Genomic DNA, 12,586 nt, shown 5'->3' on the forward strand with positions numbered 1-12,586 from the left:
CACCCATGCTAAGCCTTTTTTTGGTAATTTGAGATAGTTCGCCTTTAGGCCCCTGTAGCTTATTGTCCACATTAGGTATCCATGCCAAATGTGCATCCTTTTCCCCCAACATACTGAGGATTTTAAAGGTATCCAGGGTTTGTGAATCTCCTTGGAGGTGACCGAGAAATTAGCCAAAATGCAGCATTATTTTGTTTTGGGGGGGGGGGGGGAATGGTAATAAAGTGCTGCAGAAGAAAGCGTCTGTTTTTTTCCCTGCAACTAGTATCAACAAAGGGTTTGTGGTGCTAAAATCACCATATTTCCTGCTTTCAGGATCAGACAGTCTTTTGCCAGAAAACCAACATTTTCTACACTGTTTTGGCATTTTACACAGACATAGCCCATTTTGCTATTGTTTGTGCTTTCAACCTCCTTCTAGTTAGCGGTAGAAATGGGTGTGAACCCAATAATGGATCCTGGAAACCTATACATTTCTAAAAAGCTGATAATTCTGAATTCAGCAAGGGGTCATTTGTGTAGATTCTTCAAGGTTTTCCTATAGAAAGTACCAATTAAAATAAACAAATATTGAAATTGAGTTGAAAAAAACACAAACGCCACACCTCCTGGACTCCGCCGGGTATCTACTTTTCAGAAATGTCTGAATTTGGTTGGTTTCCCTAGATGGCCGCTGAGCCCAGGACAAAAAACACAGGTGCCCCCCTTGCAAAACCAGGCTGTTTTGTGATAGATAATCTTGATGTCTCCACATTATGTTTTGGGCCCTTCCCTGTCACAGGCAAGTGGCACACCCACACAACTGAGGTACCAATTTTATCGGGAGACCTAGGGGAACATTGGCTGGTAGGAAATTTGTGTCTGCCCGGTGATCCCACAATTTTCCCACACAGAAATGGGAGGAAAATATATTTGTAGCAACATTTGAGGTTTGCAGGAGATTCTGGGTAAGAATACTTTGGGGATCCACAAAGGCCACACCTCCCTGGACTCCCCTGGGTGTCCAGTTTTCAGAAATGTCTGGGTTTGGTAGATTTACCTAGATGGTCGCAGGGGAAAGACTATATATGGCCATTATACATGGGGGGAGCAAAAGCCATTACCCAAGGAGTCACTCCACCCAACATGATCCTGGGTGGATCCTTGTTTGGGGGATCACCTTTCTTCAGCGAGTCCCAAGAAGCTATCCACTAGGGAATGGTACCATTAAAAAGAGGAGCGTCTCCAATGATACCTCTCTTGTCTGCCTACATGCTCGGGTGGGCTGAGATAGCCCCATGAGCACGTAGGCAATGAAAGTGAAATGAGCCGTTCGTCAATACACTAGAAAAAAAAGAGTTTGAGGAAGCTCTTCCTCAGCTCCCGGGATTGAAAAAAATTACAAGGAATATGGTGCTTGTTTGCAGAGGAGGAATGGTACCGTTCTTGGCACACGAGCACCATGGCATATGAGGGAACCACAACGCAATATTGGGCAACCACGAGATCTTGTAGCAGGCTCTGTCATGTGTTTTGAATTTACAAAATCTTTGACAGAAAGTTGAAAGGTACAAATTATATTTAAATATTTAAAAATATATTAGTAAAAAACTATTTATTTAGCCAATCCAGTTGTTTTATGAATTGAATTACAGGTCTCCAATCCCACGTACATGGTACTATTTTAATACATGAATTAGTTCTATAATCGCACACACAAAATTCTTATAATATTCAATTCAGTTCTCTTATAATACATGACAGTATTAAAGTACATGATTTAGTTCTTTAATCATACACATGATTGTCTTTGAATACACAATTCATTTCTCTAGTTACACAAAATAACAGACTTAAAATACATGATTCTGATTACCAATTGGCCAGCAATTATTTCAAATTCTACATTTTATTAGAACATTATTTAATTTTGCTTCTGCATAATCAAAGGGGAGACGCTCGCAGAGTTGTTTAAGTGGTGTAAGGCAGCAGCAGGCATTGGACATACGGTGCGGGGAGAACCACGCTCCCCGGTTTTGGAAGCAGTGCAGTGGGGGCATACGGGAGGGGAGAACTACGCTCCCCAACAGCCACCTGGACCAGAGACGCCCAGCCGCCACGCTCCAAACACAGTAGCGGTATATAATTGGCCCCTCTGCTCCGTCCCGCGGGATGCGCGCCGGGCAAAGCCCGGGCCAAGGGCGGGCCCGTCCACGCCCGTCCCAGACCGAAGGAGACCGGACCGGGCCAACCCCCTGACATCTAGTGGGAACTGTGAGTATCATCTATAACCTGTTCCTAATTCTAACTGTTGACTAATATGGCTGCCAGAAGGGGTATGAAACCGACACCAACAGGGCATGTAGCTGGGACCCTAGATCAATTTATCTTGAGAGCATCATCGGTATTGGAACGTGAAATTGCAATGACGGAACCCGGTCTTCCTAAGGAGATCTTCCTTGGGCCCTGCCGCACAAGCATGCTCACCAAGTCCCCCCCAGCAAAATATAGCTACTGAAGGGATTTCTACCAATTTAAACTCCAGCGAAAGCAACATATCAGACCTGGCGGATGGGCCAACCCACCTACTATGTGGGCAGACTACAAACACGACACCTGCTCACTCAGAAGCGAGTAAAAACCCGCCGGACATGACAAGATGCAAAGAGGGTGCTATCCCTAAAAGGAAGAGGGCCGGCGCCCCACTTCGGGGTAGAAAACCTAAACATAACAGCCAACCGGAACCCTCAATTGTAGAACAACCTGAGCACAGTGCTCCTGTGGTTTCATTAGATAGCCCTGTTGGGGTTGGCACCGATTCTACACCTATATGTTCCCTTGACTTAGACCTACTGGTGGGAAAACTAAGTATGGTCTTATCTACTGTTATCCAGCCCATGGAGCAAAGATTAAAATCTATAGAGAAAAGGCTGGGGAAAATGGAGGAACTGCTTGTGAAAAATATGGGTCTTGCAAAGGATCTATCGGCCATCCAAGCTCAAGTTAAAGCCCTGGCCATCACAGCGAATGTCCCGCAGACCCAGCATAAGCCAATACCTACTACTCATAATGGTCGACCCATTGCGACCACTGACCAGGGGTCTAACCCAAGCTCCAGCAAGACTGGCCCTAAAACTGGTCCCACAGCTGTGAAAAAGGCACAGCCCTTGCAACCGGCTAATCCTGTAAAAATTAAAACCCCAGGAAAAGAGTCCACAAACCGACCCTGGGTAAATGACTTCTCTTCAGATCTACCATGCATCAACCTACCCCCGGATTGTGCTCTGTACGTGGTCGTCCTTACAGGGGTCCCTAAGTTGACGAATGATAGACATGAATCATACGGGGAACTTGAGAATAAGACGATGCATTGCCTAGAACCATCCAAAGCAAAATTTTGTTTGTCAGAAGGGTGGGATTGGTGGGTTGGAAACCAAAAAATGTGGACGGGGACTGTGTAATTATTAACTTTGAGGATCATAGGGCAGTTGATCATGTATGTAGTAGGCACCATACAAGCCCTGACACAACTATCAAAACACTGAGGCTAGGCCACTTTTACTAAACGATCTATGTACATCGTGCCACCAACTATAGGCCTTACGACCTATGGCCTCAGCAAGAGGATTCCTGGCACTATGTAGACAGAAGTAGGGGTGGACAGGCTAGGAGTGAAGTGCTGGGCTTTCCAGTAAACAATAGATATAATTTGCTGGATCAAGTGGATTGACTTCATATACCACCCAGCCCCCTAATGGTCCATCCAATGGATGCTAATAAAAGGGAGGAAGGTTTGAAGATTACCAGGATGGATTACTTGGGGGTGGCGAACATCGTAATCGACCCTCCACCCTCTACTGAAGCAAGAATGTTCCCTGAGGGAAAACCTTATGCAACCACAGGGGAGCCAGGGGATGGCCCACTTCCTCCTGTGATTGATAACCTTATACCCTTGCCGCAACATCAGATTGCCCGCCCACACTTGGATCAGCATTCAGCCGGTCCTGGGGTGTGTGGTCTTGCCAGGCCTGGTCAAGAGGGAAGTTTGGGAAATAGGCAGATATCGACGAAGGGACCCTTAAAATTTTATCCTGGAATATAGCGGGTCTCGCATCCAACTTAGACATCCCGCATTGGTGCACATTCATGGATTTACACGGGATCTGCTTATTCCAGGAAACGTGGGCGGTAGACCCCACTCATAGAATGGGTTATGTAACCTTTGCGGAACCTGCAGTAAAAGGCCCGAGAGGTAGACCATCAGGGGGGCTGTGCATATGGGTGGGTGTCCATCTTGGATTCACGCTGAAAAGGCTAGAAACAAATAGTCCTGATCTGACGTGTATCCTGATGTCACACAAAGAAACACCAAAACTGGCACTCATTAATATATACTCACGGCCAGTGCGATCGGGGGGAACTTCTAACACCTTAGATAAACTGACCACCCTATTGCATTCGCTTGGGGGTGACGTTGCCTTGTTGATCGGAGGAGACTTCAACTGTCATTTCGAACCATTACAAGGGGTCCCTCCGATCACAATTGAAGAAGACGAAACCTGGTCAGTTTCGCCCCCAACGCCTACCCTGTGGAAAATTGGACAGCTCTTGCCCTCCAGTTGACTTCCCTCACCTATACGTTTTCCATTAGAGCCTGTAATGGCCGATTCCAGAGTGACACTCCAGCTCAGCTAACTTACAGCGGCATGGGGCATGCATCTGTAATAGACTATTTTATGGCCAGCTTGGTCCTGTGGCCTAAAATCATAGATTTTAGTGTCCCTCCTCGTATTGAAAGTGATCATAATCCCCTGACAATTGAGATGGACTTTCAACTGACCAGTGAGGATAGTGCAATGACGATTACCCCAAGTAGTGACTTGAGAATAGTGCAAGGTGGGAGAAGAATCCGATGGGCAGCTGTGAAATTGTCCACTGAAAATATGGCGAAAATGTATCGAGATGTAATCCCCCTGCTTGAAAGGGTAAACTCCAGCATTATTAATCCCTTGGATAAGATATGGGTGACCTTACAGGCATCCATAGGGAAATGGTTTCAATATTGAAGGACACCTTTTACAAGACAGGTCTCACCAAGCCTAAACTTCGCGACGATGGGAATCCATGGTTTAATAGGTGCTGTAGGGACGCAAAAGAGGCACTATTGCTGGCCCTAAGGCAAGGTAACAAACTTTGTGTTACAGAAGCCAGGCAGGTATATAAGAAAATGTTAAGTAACGCAAAATCAGAATGGGAAGCAGATCGTTGGTTTGCTATCACATCCGCACTTGCGGCAAAGGACCCAAGGTCATTTTGGAATCTTGTCCATACTGGAAAACCAGAGGGCAGGACTACAATTGACCCAAACATCTCTGAAGAAGCATGGTCTTCTTATTTTAAAGACCTTTATTCTCTCCCCTCTACACTTATAAGTGAGCCCCTACCGAGCCTATTGGCCCTGAACCCCACGTGGTCAATACAACCATTCACGTTGGTTGAAGTTCAATCGGCCATTTCAAGTATCCAATCGAATAAAGCACCAGGATTGGATAGGATCCCAGGTGATCTATATAGAGAAGAACCGACAGTTTGGGCCCCATATCTTCTAGTACTATTTAATGCGATATTGCAGGGGTTACCACTCCCAAGTACTTGGTTGGGGGCGGAGATAATTCCCATTTACAAGAAGGGCTCTCCGCTCCAACCTTCCAATTATAGGCCTATTAGCCTTATCGATGTGACCCAAAAAATGTATGCCAGGCTCCTTCCACAACGTTTACAGGCTTGGACTAATGACAATAACATTTTGACTCCGCTCCAGGCGGCATTTAGGGCTAAAACAGCAACAACTGACCAATTATTCCGGCTGCAGGTCCTTCACTGGAACCATGTGGTCTTGGAAGGGGGTAGTCTATATCTTACATTTGTGGACTTAAACTCTGCATTCGACATGGTGGACCGGAACCAGTTATGGACCATTTTATTATCAATGGGGGTTCCGCCATAATTATGTCATCAATTTAAGATCTTACATGAAGGCACTTTTGCCAGAGTTCGTTTTGGCAAGCAAGGCCAGTTAACTGGACCATTTCCGATTGAGAAAGGCGTTAGACAGGGTTGCGTGCTTGCCCCATCCCTGTTTTCCCTCTTTCTCAACGGGCTTATTGAAGATCTCCTTGCCATAAACGACATTGACTCCCCCAAACTGGCCGCCCAAAGATTTCCCGCATTAATGTTTGTGGACGACACTCTGTTGCTTTCAAAATCTCCAATGGGTATGCAGTGGGTGTTGAATCAGTTTGTCAAATTCTGTAATAAAAGGAACCTGGTGGTCAACATCAACAAGACCAAGTACATGGTTTTTAATGCTAGTACCACCAACTGCCCCCATCCAATGATGGAAGGCAGACCCCTCGAGAGGGTCCCAATTTTTGATTACCTAGGTTTAACCTTGAATGATAAAATGGGGTGGGGTCCTCAATTGGTCAAGGCCAATTTAAGATTTAGTCAGGCAGCTGGGGGTATCTTAAAAGTGCAGAAGAATTGTACCCACAAAATAATAAGTGCCCCCGTGAAATTTTTAGAGTTCAAGCCAAGGCATCATCCCTTTATGGGGCGGAACTCTGGGGACACATATCAGCAAGTGACCTATCCATAACAGAAAATAATTTTATAAGGCAACTACTGGATTTGCCAAGAAGTACTCCTTTGGGCCCGCTCAGATTGGACTTGAATATTCGCCCAATCGCAGAAGCTATTGCTGCTTGGTCCCTACTTTAATGGAGGCGGCTGTGGAGCACTCCTGAGCTGGTGAATTATAAGGAGGAACTTAAAGTGGTCATGGCTTCAGTCGGATCTGGTAGGATCCCTTGGCTATCATTTGTAAGACGATCACTCACATTGATTGGGCTCGAGGATCTCTGGTTAAACCCTGCGGTCTCTTGCCCAGCCATTTCTAAAAAAAACATGACATGTGTTGTAAAAGACTTTAATTTAAGGAATCTCTTCCGCTCAGCAAAAACTTCAAGTTTAACTTCAAGTTTAACTGACATCTTCTTGGATGTTAAGTCTTCTTATAGTTTTGAGCCGGAGATTGATGCAATACAACCCACTTTGGCGAAGAAGCTCTACCTGCAATTTAGATATGGCACTTTGCCTTTCTATTCTAACATTGATAGGTGGACAGGGGGCCCGGCACGTCCTTGCCCAGGTTGCCGAACTGAGGAAGAAACCCCCGTACACGTTATCCTTTTCTGTCCAGCATATGTAAACATCAGGAGGAAATAGATAATTCAGTTGTGTAAAAATCTGGGTGTAAAGCAATATTTGGGTTTTTTCAGGATCCTAAAAACTGACACCAATGCAGTGATTGTGTCTGCAGTAGCCAAATATCTGTTTTCAATGTGGTCAATTCGAAGGAACTTGATAACTAACATTGCTACACATCTGCACTAAGTTTATTGGACCAGGAGAGAACAGATAGTATTTTATCAGTATAATAACCATTGTTTTTATCAATTTTAGGGCCCTAGACACTATTTAAATTGTATAGTTTTAAAGGATATGTTTAACAACTTAGCTATACAATCGTGATTATGCGCATGAGTTGTATTGATTGATTAACATATTGTACAGAACTGTTTTTTTATGTGCTTTTATGGTAAATCAGACCGCAATAAAGCTTAATAAAAAAAACCCAAAAAAACTGTTCTGTATTTGCTGTGTGCTTACGAGGGGGATCTGTAAATCTCGCATATGGCATTTTGAGTGACACCCAACTGCTACTTTTATGTTACACTCGTAATTGTACATTTTTGCATGTTTTGTTTTAGGTGTAAGGTTTTAGGGAGACTCATAGTGCCATGAGCTGTGCTTGACATGTATATAGTATTTGTAGCAATAGGTATGGCGTCAAAAATAAACTATGTAATAGCGTATTGACAGTAGATTCATTAAGAAAGCTGCTAGGAAAAGCACCTTTGTGACTTCCGTCAGCTAGTGCAACTCTCTGCGAAGCCCCCATTGGCAAAGCAAGATTCCATATTTTAAGTTCCACTTGCTGAAACACCCATAATACGTTCCCTTTAATGGGTTCATCACAGCAATCCTCCATTTAGTTCACCTATGAGTGCTGCTTTACATCTCACAATGGCACTCAGATATGAGATGCTAGTAACAAAGTCTATCCGAGCAGATTTTCCTGACCACTTCTCTCCCCAAACATGCCTGCCAAGACCATGAGTTGTAAACAAAACATCAGTCTGGACAACCCAGTGCAGTAACCATATAAATAGAATTATTATCAAATGAAATACCACAAAAAGACCTGCACAGTTGCTCGAAGCTGCACGCATATCGAAAAACAATTGTCTCAACCTAATCCAAAACTTATTTGACTTGTATTTAGGTGGTTGTCTATTTACTTACTTTTATACTATCGCGCCACTTCCTCTGATATGTCTGTAAAACTTACCTTTTGTCCCGAAGTTTTGTCCTGAATTTTTACCTTCTGTCCTGATTTTTTGGTCCTGAATTTTGACCCTCTGTCCTGTAAGGCTGCCGGGGGGGGGGGTTGAGCAGCCGCCTTAGTGCCACAGGAAGGCACAGGGGTGGGAGGTCTAGTCCCTGGGTCCTGCCAGGGGAGATCCCCAGCAGATGGCTACTTCCGGCGGGGAGGGGACAGGGGTATTTATACTGTCTCCGCCCCTTACTCGCCCTCTTGTCCCTCTCGTTCGCCTTGGGTGCCAGTGCTGAGATCGTCAACCGTGTCCTCTGGGCAGCACAGTGGTATTAGACTGGCTGTGCAGTCCTCAGAGGTGAGGCGAGAGGTTTAATCTGCTTGCATCAGCACCCGCCTTGGGGGAATTTTGACATTAATGTGTCAGCTAAGATTGGAATCACCGTTCAAAGGGTTTACCGTTCATAATGAGCTTGGAGCACCGTGTCCGCGCTACGGAAACGATCAGGCATATCAAGTTGTTGTCGCGTCACCCAGGTTCCTTTGCCCATTTCCAGCCTTCTCCGGTTTCCTGTTTTAAGATATGGAAGACTGCAGGGGGAGGGGCTGTTAACCGTTCAACCTTGTCAACGAAGCCGCTGTGTTGCGCACTTTCCAGCTGTGCGGTAACGGCCAGCGCCCCAAGACTGTAAAAGTGTAAGGAAGGTCTGTGGTTCAGGGGCTCGTAGGCAATGAGGGGGGCCCTGAGCGGCAGCCGGCTAGAGGGTGGTTGGCTTCACCGCCAGCGCAAGGAGTGTACATCCCAGTCAGGCGTCATATGGCTGTTGCATTCCAGTGGGCCCACGGCACGTGCACGTGTTACCCTGTTGTATTCCGCTTCTGTTGGTTCAGCTGGTTAGCCAATAGATGGGCTTGTTGTAGGGAGTGCTTATTTTGTAGTTAATATAGGGATGCATGACATGTGCTCAGTATCGCACGTAACATCATTCCCATTGGTATATTGAGATGTATTTTCAATGCGCGTGAGATGAAATGAAATGAAATGAATGAAATGAAATGAATGAAATGAAAAAGAATTTCTAAAGCGCATGGCTGCCCTTGAGCGTCCCAGCGCTGACAATATGATGAGCCATTACCCCAGCACTTAGAGAAGCCTACAAGGGGAAGAGATGGGTCTTCAATGCTTTCCGGAATTTTGCAAAAGTGGGTTCTTTCCGCAGGACCAACGGAAGAGCATTCCATAGTTGACCTGCATTAATAGAAAACCGGCGACCGCCTGTTTTCACCTTTTTAGCTCTGGGTATCATTACTAGATTCCCATCTTCAGAGCGAAGAGTACGCGTAGGTTTGTAAGGGCGGACCAGATCTCTTAGAATGGGGGGGCCTGATCCTTGTAAGGCTTTGAACACTATGCAGAGAGATTTAAATATAATGCGCGCTCTGATAGGTAACCAATGCAAAGCCTTCAAAGCGGGCCGAGCAGAGGAGCTTTTGGCTGAACCGGTGAGCATCCGTGCAGCAGCATTCTGTGCTCTTTGAAGAACATTCAGTGTCGATTCAGGTGCCGCCAGAAAAAGGGCATTACTGTAATCCAGCCTAGAAAGCACCAATCCCTGAACCAATAGTCTCCTGGAGTGGTCTGGGAGGAGCGACATGACTTTTCGGGCTGACCGGAGCAGTCCGTAACATGTCCCTGCCACTCGTTTGGCTTGAGTGATCATAGAGAGCTCGGGTTCTAGCCATACCCCGAGACTTTTTATAGCGCTCTTAGGGGTTGGGGGGGCGCCCAGGCTGACCGGCCACATACATTTGGGCAGTGAAGAGCATAAATTGCCAAGGAGCATTAGTTCCGTTTTCGACCCATTAAGTTTTAACCGGGAGTCCAACATCCATGTCATGATGTTGGTAAGGCAAGCAGCAAATTTCGCTCCATGGGTTTCCGACAGGGACAAGGAAACTAACAGTTGAGTGTCGTCCGCGTAGGTTGCCATTGTGACCCCAAAGGGGGCCACCACCTCCTCCAGTGGGGCCATATAGACGTTAAAAAGCGTCGGGCTCAATGACGAGCCCTGCGGGACACCGCACAGGAGGGGGGTAGGCAAAGATCTAAAATGACCATCGCAGACCTGATAGTAACGGTTACTCAAATAAGACTGAAGCCACTGAAGAGCCGACCCTCCTATTCCCAAGTTTCCTAGACGGTGGATCAAGATGTTATGGTCCACCGTATCGAAAGCAGCACTTAGATCCAGGAGGACCATTGCGGCCGATCCACCTGAGTCTAAGATAACTCTGCCTTCTTCGATCATTGCTATCAGAGCTGAATCTGTTCCCTGGCCTGGGCGGAAGCCAGTCTGCGTTTGACCTAGTAGGTTGTTAGTTTCTAGGAAACCGGAGAGCTGGCGGTTGACAAACTTCTCCGCGATCTTATTCAGGCCAGGCAGAAGCGAGATGGGACGATAGTTTGTCAGATCAGCAGGGTCAAGGTCAGGCTTTTTCAAAAGAGCCTTGACCATAGCCTGCTTCCATCTAGGAGGGACTATGCCCTGGGAAAAGGAGGCATTCAGAAGATCAGTTGCAGGACCGGCAATAAGGTCCACAAGTTGTTTGAGAATCCGAATAGGCATGGGGTCCAACGGGGAGCCACTCTTCAGTGCCAGGAGCTCTTTACAAAAGTCCTCCTTTGAGATGGGAGATATTAAATCTAATCTCATCGCAGCTGAGGGCCCCTCGGGAGGAGGCATGGTCATAATTCCTGCACTAGGGGGAAGGCTGGCTAGGATATTCCGAATTTTGGTGTCAAAAAACTGAGCCAACTGATTACATTTGTTGGAATTCACCACCTGAGAGGTTGAAGGAGTGGGAACCGTGATAAGCTCTTTGAGGATCTTATATGTTTCCTTTGAAGAATTGCCTGCCTTATTTATTCTATCCTCAAAATAGACGGCCTTAGTAGATTTGCGTGCCGCCTTATAAGATCTCATGGCTTCACGGTAGTGGTCTTTACTATTAACGGCCCAGTCCTTCCGCCATTCCCGTTCAAGCCGTTTGCAGTTCTTTCTCATCAGCCCCAGTTCAGGAGTATACCATGACGACCTGTAGCTATTGTTTTTGTTTATGCATTTTTTGGTGGGCAGAACAGCATCTAAGGCTTGACAGAGCCAGTCATGAAAAGCAATATCAGCTTCCAGAGGACCGGGACCCGGGGGTGGTGTAGTCTCAGCGAGGGAGCATGAAAGGTCATCAATAGGAAGTTAGGACCAAATCCTCTTGTAAATGGGGGGGGGGCTTCTGATGGTGGGAGGGAAAGGGGTCCAAGCTAACATTAAGCTCCCCTACCAACAGGAAATGATCCGACCAAGGCAAGGGAAAAGGGGAACCTATATGAAGGTGCCCAGTGTTAGAAAACACGCAGTCCAACAGGTGGCCTTTCACATGAGTAGGTTCCAGGTTAAGTAAGTTAAAATGAGATAATCCAAGTTCAGATCTGAGATCATTTGAGCTCTTATCCTCCTTCAAGTCAAAATGAAGATTAAAATCTCCCAATAGTACAAAATTAGAGGAGGATGTTGCTAGGACGGGGACGTGATCCAGAATAGAACTGGAAAATTGTTTAATCAACCCAGGGGGGCGATAGACTAATAGTCCAGATAGAGAGAAGTTCGGAGAGAGCTGTATGTGGAAGTGACCACTTTCAGCATCCAGAATAGGACCTCTAACTACTCGGCATGAAAACTTGTTCCTGTAAATAATGGCTAAACCACCTCCTTTTCCTTGAGGTCTGTGGAGGCAGTGAATCAGATAGCCTGCAGGCAGAGTATTGACTAAGTCAAAGTTAGAGGAAGCTGACGTCCAGGTTTCGGTCAGAAATAAAATATCTAGACCCTTATCTAGAATCAGCTCAGAGATTTGTATCGAGTGTTTTGGTAGAGATCTACAATTAAGTAGTCCTAATCTACAAGGGTCTCTGACATGGATTTGTTTATCGCTAGCCTGGCTCCTCAGGAGGCAGTACTCACAAGGAATAAAAAGAGCATTGGTTCTAATGCCATGAATAGTGTTCAGTCATACCTTTCAGTGCGCAGAACACCTAGTAAAGGCGCGGTGTGCTGGTGGCCGGCCTGCTTGCCACAGTGATCGCCTGAGCAA

Source organism: Triturus cristatus, chromosome 1_1 (genome assembly GCF_964204655.1).
Source record: "Triturus cristatus chromosome 1_1, aTriCri1.1, whole genome shotgun sequence".
Taxonomy (NCBI): domain Eukaryota; kingdom Metazoa; phylum Chordata; class Amphibia; order Caudata; family Salamandridae; genus Triturus; species Triturus cristatus.